This window comes from Lampris incognitus, chromosome 9 (genome assembly GCF_029633865.1).
Source record: "Lampris incognitus isolate fLamInc1 chromosome 9, fLamInc1.hap2, whole genome shotgun sequence".
NCBI lineage: Eukaryota > Metazoa > Chordata > Actinopteri > Lampriformes > Lampridae > Lampris > Lampris incognitus.
Genome location: NC_079219.1, coordinates 40,064,337 through 40,081,836, shown reverse-complemented (window position 1 = coordinate 40,081,836; position 17,500 = coordinate 40,064,337).

The window sequence follows — 17,500 nt, the reverse complement described above, 5'->3', positions numbered from 1 at the left end:
GACAGCAGCACAAGGTCATCTGCATAGAGCAGGAATTTAACTTCTGTGTTGTTTAGCGTGAGGCCAGGAGCTGCAGACTGTTCCAGTAACACCGCTAACTCACTGATGTAGATAATGAACAGGGCTGGACTCAACCTGCAGCTCTGTCTGTCTGTCTCTCTCTCTTCGTCTCTCTCTCTTTCTCTCTCTCTTGCTCTGTCTCTCTCTCTGTCTCTCTGTCTGTCTGTCTGTCTGTCTCTCTTTTACTCTCTCTCTCTCTCTCTCTCTCTCTCTCTCTCTCTCTCTCTCTCTCTCTCTCTCTCTCTCTCTCTCTCTCTCTCTCTCTCGTTGTCTGTCCATCTCTTACTCTCTCTTTCTGTCTGTCTGTCTCTCTCTCTTCATCTCGCTCTCTGTCTCTTGCTCTGTCGCTCTCTCTCTGTCTGTCTGTCTGCCGCTCTTTTACTCTCTCTCTCTGTCTGTCCATCTCTTACTCTCTCTTTCTGTCTCTCTCTCTGTCTCTCTGTCTCTCTCTCTCTTTCTCTCTCTCACACACACACACACACCCTCTCCTCCCTCAGCCCATCCAAGAAACAGAAAGGTCACAACGAGCATAATAGGAATGAGAGGAGTTTTTATGTTGGACCCAACAGGAGGAAGAGTGACTGACATGCTGAATGTCAGTCACTGGCAGCCAGCTGGCACTGGCTGCCACAGCCCTATCTCATACATGCTTTACCTCCTAGAAAACCAAAAACAAAGTGAAAATCTGTGTGTGTGTGTGTGTGTGTGTGTGTGTGTGTGTGTGTGTGTGTGTGTGTGTGTGTGTGTGTGTGTAAAATATTCATGTGTTGTTTTAGTTGTGTAGTTATTGGTTCGGTGCGGCATAAAGAAATCACTCTCCTGTTCCTATGGACCCCTGGTCCTGTCTTTATTTATTCCCACAATGGAGGTCAAAATAGCTAGTAGTCTCTGCTACACACACACAAACACACACACACACACACACACACACACACACACACACACACACACACACACACACACACACACACACACACACACACACACAGGCACGTACCACAACAGTGAAAGCCAGTCTGCAGTGGTGGGGAGGTTTCATAAATCTTTCTGGTTAAGTGTCCCTTTGGTTCCTGTGTGTGTGTGTGTGTGTTTGTGTGTGTGTGTGTGTGTGTGTGTGTGTGTGTGTGAGTGTTGCTCCTGCTTCATGCCTGAGCAGGTTAAATCACACCTGAAAATTACAGGTGACCTCGGTAGAAAACAGAAACCAGGAAGCAAATTATAACTGCTCTAGCTGTTTGTGCGAAATCACACAAGCATATGCCCCACCATACTGGTGTGCATCCATACAGAAGCATAGTACACACTCTGCCTTTACTCTGTCATCATTATTCACATGCACTCATTAGGCCTGCCATCTATTGAAATGATCTGTTTTTCTTGAGTCAGCTTGAGGAGGAGCTACTCCTCATATTTCATCATCAAGCTAATTACAATTAACAAAATCACTGACACAATGTTCTGTTGTCTGTGCAAGTTATGGACATGACTTCCAGTTCCTCGGCTCTGAATGCATAATGCACAGGTCCCCGAAGAAACCCAATGAGACCTCTCACATGGAAGCAGAAATGTGGTCACCTGGACTAGCGCTGGCAGCACTGCTGTGCACGGCAATGAGAGCTGCAGCAGGATTTTGAGTAGAGGAGCCTGTGGTCACATCTTTATCATATCCGTCTATTAGAGCCCATCATGTGTCCAAAATGAGGACAAAGCAGACAGAACTGGACATGTTATGTTGGATACGGTCCAGCACGTCCGAGCATCTCCCCTTGTCTGGCGCTCCTTAATGAGAGTAAATGAGCCAAAGAAGCCTAAAGAGGGTTAATGAGTTGGATGACCCTGACTAGGGCCTAATGTGTGCTATTGTGACAGCATGTTTCTCCTGATTAAGGCCACACTCTTTTTGGTGGAGAGGCAGCTGGACCGCCCACGGCCCACGGCCCACGGGCTTTCTGAGGTCATGTTCTCCGACTGCACTCCAAACATCTCTGTGTCTCCCCCCTACCCAGCACAAACCTTCAAATCTTGGCTTGGGTGCTTGGTAGGGGTGGTGTTAGGGAGGACCGCGGTATGACCCGATCTAAACACGAACAGCCACAATGATAGGAAATGTGTTGGACTAGCTACTCATTAGCCTCCAGTATGTGTTGAGGGAATGAGGAGACGCAGTGATGCAGTTCTAACATAAAAACAACTTCACCCTTCAGGTTGTTATCATGACATGCAGTATCTGTAGTTGTTTGGGAGCCCTCCTGGGGTATTTGTTGTTTAATGATATATTGTCTGCACCATCGCACCTTATCACCTCTTCTTTCACCTGTGTAAGTCCATCCTTGTGTATGTATGTGAAGATTGTTGTATTGTATTGTTGTTATTCTATGTTAAGTACACTGAGAGAGCCATGAAAGCGGAGTCACATTCCACGTAGTGCAAACCTACATGGCCGACAACCTTGACTCGGATTCTGATGTCTTACGCTCACAAACCAACAACAACAGCTTGGTTTTGCAAAGCGCCTTTCAAGGAACCCAAGGACGCTTTACACTAGATAAGAACGACACAAAAAAATAAAAAATAAAACAAAGCTCAAACGACTACAGACCATGGGCCTTAGTAAAAAGGTAGGTTTCAAGTAGTCTTCCAGCAAAGAAGCAGCGTTGTGGAGCTCTGCTGGAATAGCGCTCCATAGGGGGAGGGCTGCCACACTAAAGGCTCTCTCCCCAAAAGGCCACAGGCTGGTGTGGGGGATGGAAAGCAGTCTGCAGACTGCAGATTCCGGGGCAGAATATAGGGACTGAGGAGGTCTGATAGGTACTGGGGGTGTGGGCATGGAGGGATTTATAGGTGAGGAGGAGGATTTCATAGGAAATGTGGGATTTGACCGGCAGCCAGTGAAAGGGGGCAAGGGTGGGAGTGATGTGTCGCCAGGGCTTGGTGCAGGTGAGCACCCTGCCAGCTGAATGCTGCACACACTGAAGCCTGTCTAAGGCTTTGCTAGGTTCCCCAGACAGGACTCCGTTGCAATAATTCAGACGGGAGGTGATGAAGGCATGGGTGAGGGTCTCCGCCACAGAGTGTGAGAGTAGTGGCTGGAGTCTGGAGATGTTTTTGAGGTGAAAGAAAGCAGATTTGGTGACGGATTTGATGTGTGACTGGAATGAGAGGGTGGAGTGCAGAATGAGACTAAGGTTGCCGACTTTTGGGGATGGGCAGATTTCATGAGCAGCTGATCTACCCCAGGGTTGCCAAGAATATAAGTTAAATTCTGTGTGTGTGTGTGTGTGTGTGCGTGCGCGCGCGCGCGTGTTTCTTGATGCATGCTCACTTATCCATGTATAGAAATCCCAGAAAGTTGAATCAGTTCATTTGGACACAAGCGTTTCTTCACTCATCTAAGGGAGTTGGTCAGCCTCAGCTGACGGCAGGTTTCCCCAAACTTATGAACAATACAGCTGCATAAACACAAGTTTCATATGCAAATTGTTGTGACCATTAACACGTGCACATGTGGCCAATATACTCTAATTAATGAGAGAGAGACCAGTGGCGGCTGGCCGGTAGAGGGCGCTGGGGCGCCGCCCCCTTCAAATATCAAGACATGAAAATCTACGTAAACATGTTAAGTATAATTTAGTTGTATAATGCAAATAATTAAGAAATAATTGTTTTTCAGTCTGTGAGCGCCTGTCAGCAGCCATATTGGTTCCAAGTGGTACTTGGTTGATTTCTGTCTGAATACATCTACTTTCTGGGTGAGGGGCGCCGGCCCACCTTGTGTGGGCCCTCAAACTTTTGGCGAGCAGGTGACCTGAGGTTGCTGTCTAATTGGTTTCTCCAGATGCTCCATGGGGCGCAGTTCTGTGCACCCCAAGACACCCCCACTTTTGTTGGAAGCGAGTTGGTGTTGTTTTAGTGTTTTTTGATCTAATGTGATTGAACAACTATCGCAGCTGTCAATCACGTTCACAACCACCACGACGCCTCGTGTCGACGGTCAGTCATCCAACGCCTACGAACCCTGATAAAATCTAGAAGCTACATTGTCCTTCTTAATAACTCTGTGACTGTGTGGACATTAAAGCAGCTGTCAGGTGTGCTGCGCCAAGGTACATTGCGCCCCCCCATATATATATATATATATATATTTTTTTTTTTAAGCACCAGCCGCCACTGAGAGAGACTGACGACGTCACTTGGATGACTGATGAAGCGTTTCTTCGTTTCTCCCACTAAACTTTATCCAGCTGAACTGATTCAACTTTTTGGGGATGTACGTATGTATTTGTCTATCTCATTATGTTTTTCAGGTTACATGGTAGAAAACAGTATTGTAGCGACCGGGGGGGGGGGCGGTCACTCCGACTGTCAGTGGCTTCGCACTGGGGGAGCGCAGGGGTTCATCCATCCATCCATTATCTTACCGCTTATCCTGCTCTCAGGGTGGCAGGGATGCTGGAGCCTATCCCAGCAGTCATTGGGCGGCAGGCGGGGAGACACCCTGGACAGGCCGCCAGGCCATCACAGGGCTCGCTCGCTCGCTCACACACACACACACACACACACACACACACACACACACACACACACACACACACACACACACACACACACACACACAATTCACCTGACCTACGTGTCTTTGGAAGGAAACCAGAGCCCCCGGAGGAAACCCACACAGACACGGGGAAAACATGCAAACTCCACACAGAGGACGACCCGGGACGACCCACCAAGGTTGGACTACCCCGGGGCTCAAACCCAGGACCTTCTTGCTGTGAGGCGACCGCGCTAACCACTGTGCCACCGTGCCGCTTCATGGGACTGTTCATGTCCGAATTGATTGTTACAATAACGTGCAGTAATTTAATATAAATAGCCATAAAACAAATTCATAACAACACATCAAAATCTCACTCTAGTTACAAGTGCGCTGCGTTATAACGTATTTTTAATGACATTTTTATGTCCTTGTCCTTTTTAAGTCCTTAAACTTCTAAGAGCGAAACGCTGTATAGCGCACAAAGGAATAAGACTGCTTATTCGTCGTTTCGCACCGAGGATCCAGAACCCCGCTGATCTCAAGGCACCCTCTGTGACGTGACACCCCTGGTGTTGAACCATTTCATGGTGATGCCATATCAACAAATTGGTGACTTGATGTTGCCGAGGCATAATGAGAGGGTTCCTTTCTTCACTTTGAAGGTCTGAGTGGGACAGTCGTCCCCCAACCCTAAGTAGGCCTGTGTTATTAAGGTTGGGGAAAGCTTCTTAAGAGGGCTCCCTTTAAAGAGACCTTTCCCCTCTGATTTGTCTCAGCTTTTCTGGAAAGGCTTCATGTTGAACAGTCTTTATGACCACCTTCTTAACCTGATCAAAATCTAAGATCGGAACTTTGTCATACATATGCCAGCCCTTAAGTCCCACTCTCCCCCTTTGATGTGAAGGTGTGAGTGATATGCACCAGTCTGGTAATTGGTCTGGTAAGTGACTGCTAGCTCAAGAAGGACCGAATGTTTTTGGTGTTCAAGTAGGGGTATGAAGCTTGAAAAGCTGAAGTAAGCAAAAGGCGGACTTCCACATCCTCTTCAGGATTGACCAACTCAAAAGAAACAATGCCCTGTAGAACGCTTTCTGTAGATTTGAATAGGAAGTCTGGCCCCTTCAGCCATGTGCTGGATGACAATTTGGCAGCTGGAAGGGATCTTGATCCATGATCTGCTAGGTTTTGATCAGAGGGTATGTAGCATCATTGCTCTGGTCGCAATGCCCATCTGAATCTTTGCTTTGTTCACATACACACAGAATGTCCTGGACTTATTCTATATGTAGCCAAGGATGACTCTGCTGTCAGAGAAGAAATACGTAGTACTGAACTGGATGTCCATTTTGTCTCTGATCATTCCTGCAACATCTACTGCTAGGACTGCAGCACACAGCTCAAGCCTATGGATGGCTTACTCGGGCTTTGGTGCAAGTTTGGCCCTCCCAAACACAAATGCAACCACCACCTTGCCTTCACTACTGGTAGTCTTCAGATAAGCCACAGAAGCCATAGCTTGTGTTGAAGCATCACAGAAGATACAGACCTCCTCATTTTGAGCATCTGCAAGGGAGAAGGAGGTGTATGGTCTTGGGATTCTGATGTGTTTCACAGTCTTTCCATTTCTGCCATTCCCTGAGGTGATCTCTGGAAGTGGTTCATCCCATTCACAGGTTTCTCTGCTAAGTGTTCTCAACAAGGTTCTGCCCTGGATGCTGACTGGTACTGCAAACCCAAGAGGGTCAAAGAGGCTGTTGATGGTGGATAAAACTCCTCTTCGGGTGTAAGGTTTTTATTTCAGACACGCGAAATTTGAATGTATCTTTGGTAATGTCCCAGCTCACATCCAAGCTTCTCTACATAGGTGGAAAATCAGTGCTGAGGTCGATCTTTCAGCCCATCTGCAAGATCCTCACTAGGAAATGCCATCATCACTTCAAGTCTATTGGATCCTATCTTGTGTAGTCTCAAATTGGAGGTAGCAAGCAGCTCTTGAGTCTTAAGAAGAGTGATGGCTTTGATCTTGGTGGGGACAGACTTAAGGCCATCATAGACAGAGAAATCTATCAACAAAACACTTGGCCTCTTGACTGCATATCAGATTGATGTGCTGCTTTCCTAAGGCCGAAGTTTGCTACGGCTGGTGAAGTACTATTACCAAACACGTGCACTCTCATCCTGTACTCGACTAGTCTTTCCTCTGGATTGTTGTTGTGGTGCCATGGAAAGTGAAGTAAGTTCCTGTGGTCTTTGTGTACCAGGAAACAGCGGAACATTTATTGTATGCTCACGGTCACTGCCACTGACTCTTCTCTGAAGTGAACAAGCACCCCGACCAGGCTGTTATTCATGTTTGGGCTGGTGAGCAGTATGCGGTTCAAAGACACCCCCTGGAATTCGGCACAGGAGTCAAATACCACTCCTACGTTGCCTGGCTTTTGAGGACGGTAAACATCAAAGAAAGGAAGGTACCAGCATTCGTCATCCTTTTTCAAAGGTGGAGCTGGTTCTACATGACCCTTATCAATCAACCCCTGCATGAAATCTATGGAATGTTTATTAATTTCAGGTTGATTCTTCGGTGTATGATACAGTGAGTTTAGGCGACTGGCTGCTAGTCCCTTGTTGTTAGGGAGGTGACAAGGTGACATCTTGTTGAGCGGAAGGGAAGTGGAGCTACCCAGCTATCTGTGTTGTCCTGGTAGAACTCTAATTCTATGATCTGTAAGAGAAGGCCGGGTCGTCTACAGAAGGTGCTAGTTCTTCATTATTCTCACTGTGTTGAAAAACAGATTTCCCCATAGTGTTAATCTGTACTGTATGTCCAGAATTGTGCATGTTCCATATTTGACCATGGGGCTGGAAACGTTCCTTCACTTGGACGCTGTTCTGACAAGGTGAGAAGAGGCTTTGATGGCCATTCTCTAGGATGTGTGTTTCTAAAGGCACCCACCGATGTAGGCTTATGCCCCCCCCCCCCCGAGACAGACTTCACCCACGATGACCCATCCTAGCACTAGCCTCTGAGAAAAGAAGCATTGACAGGTCCATTGAACTGCTCCTGTACCTTGTGTGCTGGAATGTCTCGTCCAAGTAATAGAAGGAGTTCACCATCAGAGTCGAGCGGGGGGATTTTTCCTGCTATGTGCTTGAGGTGTGCCTGGGCACAGGCAACACCGGGAGTTGGAATTTTGGAACAGTTGTCTGGTAGTGTGTTGCAATCGATCAGAGCAGCCAGACGCAGGCTGGACTGACTGTCCGTGACTATGATGAAGTCATTTGCTCTGTGGCCTGTTAATTCAGACACCCCTGTACAAGTCTTGAGTGTGTAATGAGCTAGGTTGTCTACTGAGACACTGAAGGCATCGAAAAAGCAGACTTAGCTAAATACCTATTACTTTGGTCATCCATAATGGCAGAAGCCTTGATTTTCTTATCAGGCTGTCCTTTTGGATACACACTGACTAGACATATTTTAGAGCATGAGCACCCCCAACTTTGATTTCCACACACCTGAGAACATGTGGAAGTGGCTTCAGTGGTGGCCATGTCCATGTCTTTCTCCTGCCATAGCCTCAGGTGGTGCTGATAGCATGTGTTGTCCATGGTGCTGGGCCTGCATGAAGTGCAGCAATGTGCTTTTCACTGTTACACTATGAACACCTGATTTCTGCCTTACAGTTGCTTGTCTGTTCACTGGATGAACCACAACATCTGAAGCAAATATTATATTCCTTGAGGAACACCTTGCATTCATCTAAAGGTTTTTCTCTAAAAGTCATGTACTTCTTAAGGGGATGGGGTTTCTTGTGGATCGGGCACTGCTTGTTAGGGGCTTCAAGGGAGGTGTCTGAGTTTTCCTTATGTACTGCTTTACCTACTTCTGTTTTATGGACTGCAAGAGGAGCTCTCAACTTCCCATACCTTTCAAGATGGTTTTCTTCCCTAGCTGGGGTGGGTGTGGATGCTAAACCTGCTGACTTAAAGCCGGGATAATTTCTCATTCTTGCCTCATCTCGTATGAAGCGGCAGAAGAAAGAAAATGGTGGAAAGCTGACGTCTCTGTTTATATTTTGTCCCCTCTGACATCCATTTATCTTGAAGGCTAAATGGAAGCTTGTTGATGACTGGAGTGATGCCACACATGTTGTGTCCAGATACAGTAGGCCTGGCAAGTAGCCATCCTCTTTAGCTGATTCTACCTCTAAGAGTAGGTCCCCAAGCTTTCAAAGTTTGTGTGAATTTTTATTGGAGATTTTTCAAAAACGTTCAAGTCTTTCAAAGAGGGCTTTCTCTATAGCTTTGGGTGTGCCATAACACTCCTCTAGTCTTTCCCAGACCATGCTCAGACCCACTAATGGATGGTTGATGTGTACTTAAGATTAATTTAGCATGCCGAGACGGTTCATGGCCAAGTTACCATGTCAGTCGATCCAAGTTCTTCACTGGGGTTTAAGCCTAATACTGCGGTGTTGTTGTTGAATGAGGCTTTCCATGCCCAGTAATATTCTGGTTTATCAGTGAACAGTGAACTCATTATTTCTCTGTGAAGCTGCATGGAACTTAAATTGGGATGATGGGCTACCTGTGGTAAAAGTGCTGGGTGGCTTACTTCCTGTGGCAATCAAAAGGTTGGTGGGGCGTTGTTGGTCAGTGAGTGTGTCATCGGGCTCCAATATGTCAAGTCTGTGATGAACACCTGTCTGTAGACTGTAATTATTGGGTAGTGTCGGGCTCGAGACACAACTCGTATGCACAGGCAGTTTATACTGGGTTTATCCTTCTTTCTGCCGTTCTGGTGTGCAGATGAACTGTCTATCACTTTTTAGCTCTTCATCAGCTGTAGTAGCTTCGAACACATTAGCTTCAGCAAGTGTGGCTTCTGCTGCCTTTCCCTCTTTTAGTGCGTCTAGAGTGGCGTTCAACTGTGTGTCTTCAACTTTCAGTTGTGCTTGCCTTACTCTGAACTCAATTTACTTGCGTGCAAATGCTGCCCTGGCACAAGCCACATCTGCTCTAGTGCGTGTTTCGACTGCTGCCATGCTGGCCAGTGATTGTTAGACTGGCATGATGCTGATGATGGACTGGCGCAGACCGACCTAAGTCCAGGTTATCATCTTCCCCTTGCTGAATCGTGCTGCTGCAAACGTCTCTGATAGAATGCTGCCTGGAATCTCTGTCTTGTCCTCATCGAGTAGCCGTTTTTGCTAGTCTGCTCTCATTGTTTCCCCGATACAGTTATGCAGATAGCCAACTCTCCCATTGACGACACGAGAGTAGTTCTGCTTCATGAACTTTATTCAACGTGACCATCAACAGGCAGAGTGAAAACTGAAACAAAAGAACAAACCCGCATCAGTCATGCACAAAAATATCCTCATAAGCTAACGCTAGCTAGCGAGCCAAAAGACCAATGATAGCGGGCTATTGTGCTAACGCCAGCGAGCTAACATGCTAATGCTAGCGCCATTGTGCCAACAGCAACCAAAATAGACTTTAGCGTTCTATAAAACGAATGTTAAAACAAATCACAAAAATTGTATAGGCACACAAAAGCCCAACTTATTCTAATTACTAACTTACAGGCTGTGCCCAGCATTGGCAAACAGAGCGTCAGGCTTCTGCGTGACAGAGAAGACGACAGCAATACGAACTTTCTATTGCCTATTACATCACAGGTCAAAGTTCAATTCAGCAAAACGAACCTAAATTTAAAGGGACAGGTCTGAACTTCCTTGAATAAACATAACAAGGCCCCGAAAACCTGCAGGGGCCAGAACATCATATGTACATTTTCACAACAGTTTTGTTTAGGTTTTCATTTGGAATGTAGTTCAGCCAGGGAAGCACAATATTCTAGAATTCTGTGGCAGTTGGAATAATGAAGCAGGTCACATTGTTATAAAACATTTAGAGAGCAAAAAATTATATAATTTGGATTTGTGAAGGCCCACTGCCCACCCAGCCATTGACGTCACCGCACGTCACTGTTGTGTTATATTTTTGCATGTTTGGGTGTTCTGTTCATGTTAGAATGCGTTGTTTGGGGTTTCACTCGGACTGGGTAGAGGGCTGTTACTGACTGACTGACCTTAGGACTGTGACTTAGAGTGGTGTTACCAGTTTTGCCCTGGGGGGGGGGGTGATCATTGTGTGTAGTCAGTTCTTGTCTGTTCTGGCCAGTGAGAAAATAAAATAGCGCTCTCGAGGTCATGCGGTGTATGGGACACGGGAGCTGTGATTAAAACAAGATATCTCTCTCAATTTTCCATGCAAGCTCACCACATTGGTTTCAAAAAATGGGATTGAGTTGAAGAATGGAGAGGGAGAACCAGTGCCTGGAGCGGGCCATCCGGCACACCCGTTGGCGCTTGGAAAACTTGGTGTGGCGGAAGACAGAGCCCACCAGAGATGGAAGTCTTCCAGCCCACACTGATGGTTCCAGTGCACCGTGGCTCTACTGCCCCCTAGATGCCAGGAGGACCAGCACCGGGGAGCGCATGCTGCCCGCCACTACCAATCGCCCCCCAGAGGCCAGGAGGGCTGATATAGTGGAACGCCTGCTGCCCACCACCACCAACTGCCCCCTAGCATCTGGGAGGGATGCTGCACGTAAAACACCAGCCAAGCTGCCCAAGTACAATGGGATGACACAGCTAGAGCCATACCTCTCGCAATTCAAATTAGTGGCATGGCAATGGATAGAGCAACGAGGAAGCTGCCATCCACCTGGCTCTTGCGTTGCAGGGAAAGGCTTTGCAGTTGCTCCGTGACTTAGCCCCAGCAGAGCAACGAGACCTCCAAGACCTGACCACTCACTGGAGGTTCGAGCAACGACTCTTCACTGACCAGAGCAGGGAGCAGCTAGCCAGCCACCACCAAGAGGAAGAGAGCCTAGGTACCTTTGCCACAGATGTGCAGCTACACGCAAAACACAGTTACCCGCAGTTGAACGAAGCCACTCGGAAGGAGCTGCCCCTCCAAGCTTTTCTACGTTGGCTCACACTGGAGCGGTTGCACCAGCATGTTTGCCTAACCATGCCCCAATCCCTCAGTGAGGTTCTCTGCGAAGCTGAATGGGCTGAGGTGACACATTCCACATGGCTAACACAGCAGAAGGCCCCCGCTCTCTGATCGCACGACGATGAGGATGATGTAGAGGAGGTCTACCAAGCTGGGCTTCTACCGCAACTGTCTCAGCGATGGCCCCCAACATCCAGGTGACGACCATTCCGGCCGACTGACTGCTGTTACTGGTGTGGCAAGCCTGGACACATAGCCCATAACTGCGAAGCACTGGCGCCAAAAGCCAGAGTCAAATGGCAGGGAAATGACGGCGAAGTGGCCTAGTGAGGGGACCGCTGCTCCAGTCTCCAGCCCCTCTTCAAGGCCGATGCATGCTGGTTGCCTGCCTAGGTCACACCAAAGGACTGTATTTGGACTGCCAAATTGACAGTCAATCCCGCCAGGCCCTGGGAGACATGGGGTCTACCATTTCTCTGGTGTGACCTGGCATCCTCCCGGGCACCACCAGCCCCCTTTCAGTGGTGTGGTCAGCAGCTGATGACAGTGGCAGGGAAGAAGGCTGGCATGAGAGGGAAGAGTTCACTGTGAGTCCAGGCTGGAGACCAGGAGCTGACACATGAGTTCTGCCTCACCAACATCCTGGACCCTGGTATCATTGGCCTGGACCTGCTGACCTGCTTGGGAGCCCGTGTTAACATGTTGGATTCAACCATCACGCTCGGCACGAAGACTGTGGTGCGCCAGTCCAGCCGGAGGAGGACCGGGCTCAGGGACCGGCGAGTCAGTCACCGAGCAGCCACCGCTCAGCAGGCTCAGAGCCCTGATGTGGCATTGAAGTGCTGCTTCTGCCAGCGGTAGGAGGAGCAGGGCCAGATCACACCAATGGTGGCAGCCATCCAGACTGCCAGCAATGAGGAGATGTTGTTCCTGTTGACGACGCAGCAACTAAGACACTAACAGAAGGCAGATGTGGCCCTTGCGCTGGTGAGGGGCTGGCTGGAGATGGGATGGTGCCCAGAGTGGACGGAGGTGTCAGCACTGGGGCCCAAGGTAAAGGCCTGCCACTCTCAATGTGGCAACTTCTCCATGACGGGTTGGCATACCGGAGGTGACAAGCTCCTGGATGAGGGAACGGCCCACTGTAGCTATTGGTGCCCCGTGTGCTGCGTTCCCAGTTTCTCCAGATGGTCCATGGCTCGGTTGAAGTGGAGCACCACAGGAAAGCCAAGACTTTCCACCGCCTCTGGGTGCAGTTCGACTGACCTGGCTGTTGACAAGATGTGGAGCTACACGTGCACTGCTGTGACTCCTGCACCCACTGGGCCTGGAGCGGCTCTGGAGTGTGGCAGAAGAGACTTTGTAACACACAGGCTCTTGGGCATTCTGTTCACCAGTGGCGACACCCTGGACTTTTGGGGGACTATGTACTGGGTGATGGGGTCATCAGGGACGACTGACCCCTCAGGTGGGGGTGATATAGTGACCGGGGTAGACGGTCGCACTTACTGTCAGTGCAGGGGCTCATGAGATTGTTAATATTTGAATTGATTTTGTTATATTTTTGTGTGTTCGGGTGTTCTGTTCATGTTAGGATTTGTTGTTGTTTGGGGTTTCACTCGGATGTGGTAGAGGATGGATACTGACTGACTGACCTTAGGACCGTGACTTAGACTGGTGTCGCCAGTTGTGACCTCGGGGCGGGGGTCATTGTGTGTAGTCAGTTCTGGCCATTGAGAAAATAAAAGAGCACTCTCGGGGTCGTGCGGTGTATGGGACCCGGAAGCTGCGATTAAAACGAGATCTCTGTCTCTCGACTCAGTCTTCCACGCCGGCTCGCCAAAGTATCATGCATGTTTTTCATTTTACTTTGCCAGTTTAGGCTAATAAGAACATGGTCAACTATTCAATTCAACCTGATTGGAGACCAGGAGGCTAATGTTTTTGCTTCATTGATCCCTGGATCCTGTATTGCTAATGATGTTGCTCATTTCATAGAGACTTGCTAAACAATGCAGTCCATTTTTTTCCATTTAACACCAAGAAGTTCACATGCTGCATCTGTGTAGACGCCATTCTGCAACATCAATCTGACTCCAATACTATTTAACCACCTTCCTCCACATATGATCTATTCACACATAATCATATTCACTTGACATTCCTGTATCTCCTATACCGTGAAGATAAAACCTGCAAAGTGGTCTCCTGCGCTCGATGATTGAAGATGTTATCTTCATTTAATCTTGCTTCTTACTGCTGTTACGGTTGATGAATAGCTGGCTTGACGTGCAATTCGTCCGATTTCATTTGAATTGCCTTCAGCTAGAGGACCTGGCGCCATTAGAGACATGCGCGCGAGCACACACACACACACACACACACAATATGAAAAGAGCAAAGCAATATCAAGTTGCATCATACAGGCACAGACATGTATAAATATGAAGGACCTGTAAGCATCAGTCAGTTTCTAACGTGGGTCATTCTCGTCACACTTCACTAAGTGAACAGTTTGTGCGTCACGATGACTCTGTCTTCCACATGCAGCACGCTTCTTGTATGAGAGCAGAGTAGAAAGAGGAGGTAATGATGCATCAGTGTACATTAATGCAAACACATGGACATGCTCTCTGGCAGGGAGAAAGACTCTGCTTTGCGGCCGGGCTGTTGCGACGACATTAGCTATCTGTGTTTCTTGGGATGAACTATCTTTTTATCACTCGTGAAACAACTCCCACGTGCGTGCATATCCCATTTGCACAATAACAGCCATTAAAGTCTTCATCATCCATATGGATGTGATGAAATGTATTGGATCCTGGTATCATCCTCCTCCAAAGTTATTTTTTTCTTTTTTGTCTTCATCCACACAGGGACGCTGATTATGCAGCAACACAGAACATTTACTTTGCTCTCCCACACACACACACACACACACACAGCACTCTGCTCTGCCACACACACTTCAGCGCAACAACTGCTGCACTGACACCACACCACTGACTACCAACAGCCTTTGTGCAAAAATGTGTGTGTGTGTGTGTGTGTGTGTGTGTGTGTGTGTGTGTGTGTGTGTGTGTGTGTGTGTGTGTGTGTGTTGTATGTCCTTGCATTCATGTGTTAAAAGTTTTGTGTAGCAAACCATAACACCCTCTTGCCTATCACTGTTTGGTGTTAAGTGTGTAACAGATAAACTGCAAAGAAGCCATGAAGAACTTGGGGACCATCATGCCACATAACTGAAGAACTAGGTGGAAAGAAAACAAGCACTCACAACATTGAGGATTAAACAGCTGCCAAATGTCCTTTATCAGTCTGTGCTTTTGGAGTAAGACGCTATCGCTTGCTTATAAGCGCCACATGTCCAGCGGCTGCAGCGTGGCGGCATCTCTGCAGCTATGCCCACACAGCAGCATCACTGCTGCTTTACCCAGGAAGTGACTCAACAGGCCACAGGCCTCTGCACAGAGGCCTACCACAGGGAAGGCACACACAGAAACGAGTGGGAACAGACTGCTCATATGGCTGTATTTCTGGTGTCTAGTTTCATTTTTAGCTTGGTGTGTTTCTCCGATGCCATATTTTTTTATATTCAGTCAAATAATTTTATGTATTTATTCATATTCTGTGTATGGAGCGCAAAGCACTTTGTAACTGTATGTTTTTAAAAGTGCCATATAAATGAAATGTTGCTCGCTTTCTTGCTAGTTTGTTCAGGTTTGCAGGTTGAGAGGTGCCGGCTGGAGCGTGGGGGTGATGTTGCAGGGCAGTAAATACATGTCTTATTAATCAAACATGAAATCGTCAAAGGCACCTGCTCTACACATGCACACTGAACATGTTTCTCCATGCACAGCCCTTTCTCTAACCTTGCACCTTTGCAGAGATGAATCCCAGGAGAGTGGGTGATAAAAAGGTTTCTCAAAATGTTCAGTCATTCTCCAAACACAGTTTTATAAATGTAGAAATTGTTATGCACTCCACCCTTCTAGGCTCCTTAAACTGGTGCTAAGGTGCTTAGTCAGCTCCAATTACCATCCTGCCCTCTTTCAAGGCGCTTTGCATGGAGACTTTTCATCAAAGGTCAGTAAATAAAACCTCGGCTGCCTGTGTTGCTACTTTGAGATGTCTGTCTCTCTTTTGCCATATGCAAAAACTACAGAAAAAAACAAAGTTGTATAGACAGAAGGCTAATTCAGCCAAATGTCAGGCCCTAAAACATTTCCTCCTCTCACCCGGGCAAAGGCCATTGATTACTGTCAAGCTAATGTTCTTGCACAAATGAGACAAAGAGTCATGCTGTCAAACAGGAACAGGAAGCTTGATTCTGACCACAGACCAGCGTCGACCACCTCCTTCCTCTGATATCAGAATCAGAAACACTTTATTTGTCATTTCGTTTCATGCACATATGCACATGAAATGAAACGAAACATCCTTTCCTGCAGTGCACAGCAGTGCAACACAAAGACAAAAACACATGTCCAAGAACTACAAGAACTACAAGAACACATATATCCAGACTAGCAAATATATCTAAACTAACAACAACAAATAAATAAATACATAATTACTGTCCAGGAGGTCTGCATGGGCTAGCAGTTAGCTTAGCCTGCCCCGCTTCTGCATCCTGTCAGACCGCCCTTTGTGTTTCCTCCTCGGGCACAGCTCGGGGCAGGGCCGTGGTCCCTGGGCCCACAGGACGCAGCAGACAAAGCTCTCCCAGCCATCAAAAGAAGACAAACTTAGATGCAGACATGGACAAAGACACTACATGGACGGTATGGGATGACGCCGCCGCAAACCTGAATTCGAGCCGCCATCTTCCCACCCCAGAAGCAATGTGGTATATAATTGCTGTGCAATTATACTCTAATTTCAAAGCTTTTATTTTTACAAAAGCTTGCTTATTTAAAAGGTGTATTTATCTCTCATCCTTTCTCCATCAATCTTAATTTTTTACAGGTTTGGAGCGGAACTTGTGGCTAATTACACCCATGTGTTGTTATCTGCTGCCGGAGCTATAATTTGATATATCGCCTCTCACTGGTGAAATGGCACCAAAGGCTCAATCCTTCTCCACCTGGAAACTATAATACTCTACCCTTTGACACATACCCACCTTAGCATATTTTCTCTTGTTCTGGCCTCAGAACCATTGGTGACATTTCTCTCTACCCTTGAAAGAAACACACAATTAATCAGCCATAAATGGAGCAAGATAAAAATTGATGCCTTCGGAGGAAGCACAAAGCATTTACAAGGTGGTCCTGTCCTGCAAAAACTCATCATTTTTATTGACTCCTGTCTTAACCATGGCAATATCAGAGAAATAGCTTCAGCCTCCCTTTATTGGTTTCAATTTATCTGTAACAGGCGGAGCGGGCAGAGAAGTCCCGTATCTCTTAAATAAATCATGCATACAACAGACGTACACACCCGCCTGCAGCCACAATGAAATGAAACACAATGCCAAGGGCAGATGTGCCCAGAAAAAAATAAATAAACAGCTGTCTCCCATTGTCAAGGAGAGTCTGTAGAACATGTTGCCCGTAAGGAGCATTATGCCGTTATTTCAAGAACATAGTAAATCATGTTGTTACTGGAAGAGGGGGGCTACCACTTGAACACATCTCTTTTCAGGTATTTGTTTGAATGGTACCCATCAACAATTTTGATTGGTCTTCTCACCACAAAATATGTAAGATCTTTAATGCAAAGATGATGGCAGTGAGAGTACCAAGAAGTTGGAGGTGACCCCACGCTTGGTCCAGACTCACAACAAGTCTGCACACTTCAATAAGGTCCCTGCACGCCTGTGGAGGGACTCTTGTCATGAATGCTAGCAGAATAAAGCACACAGTTTACCAACACGTT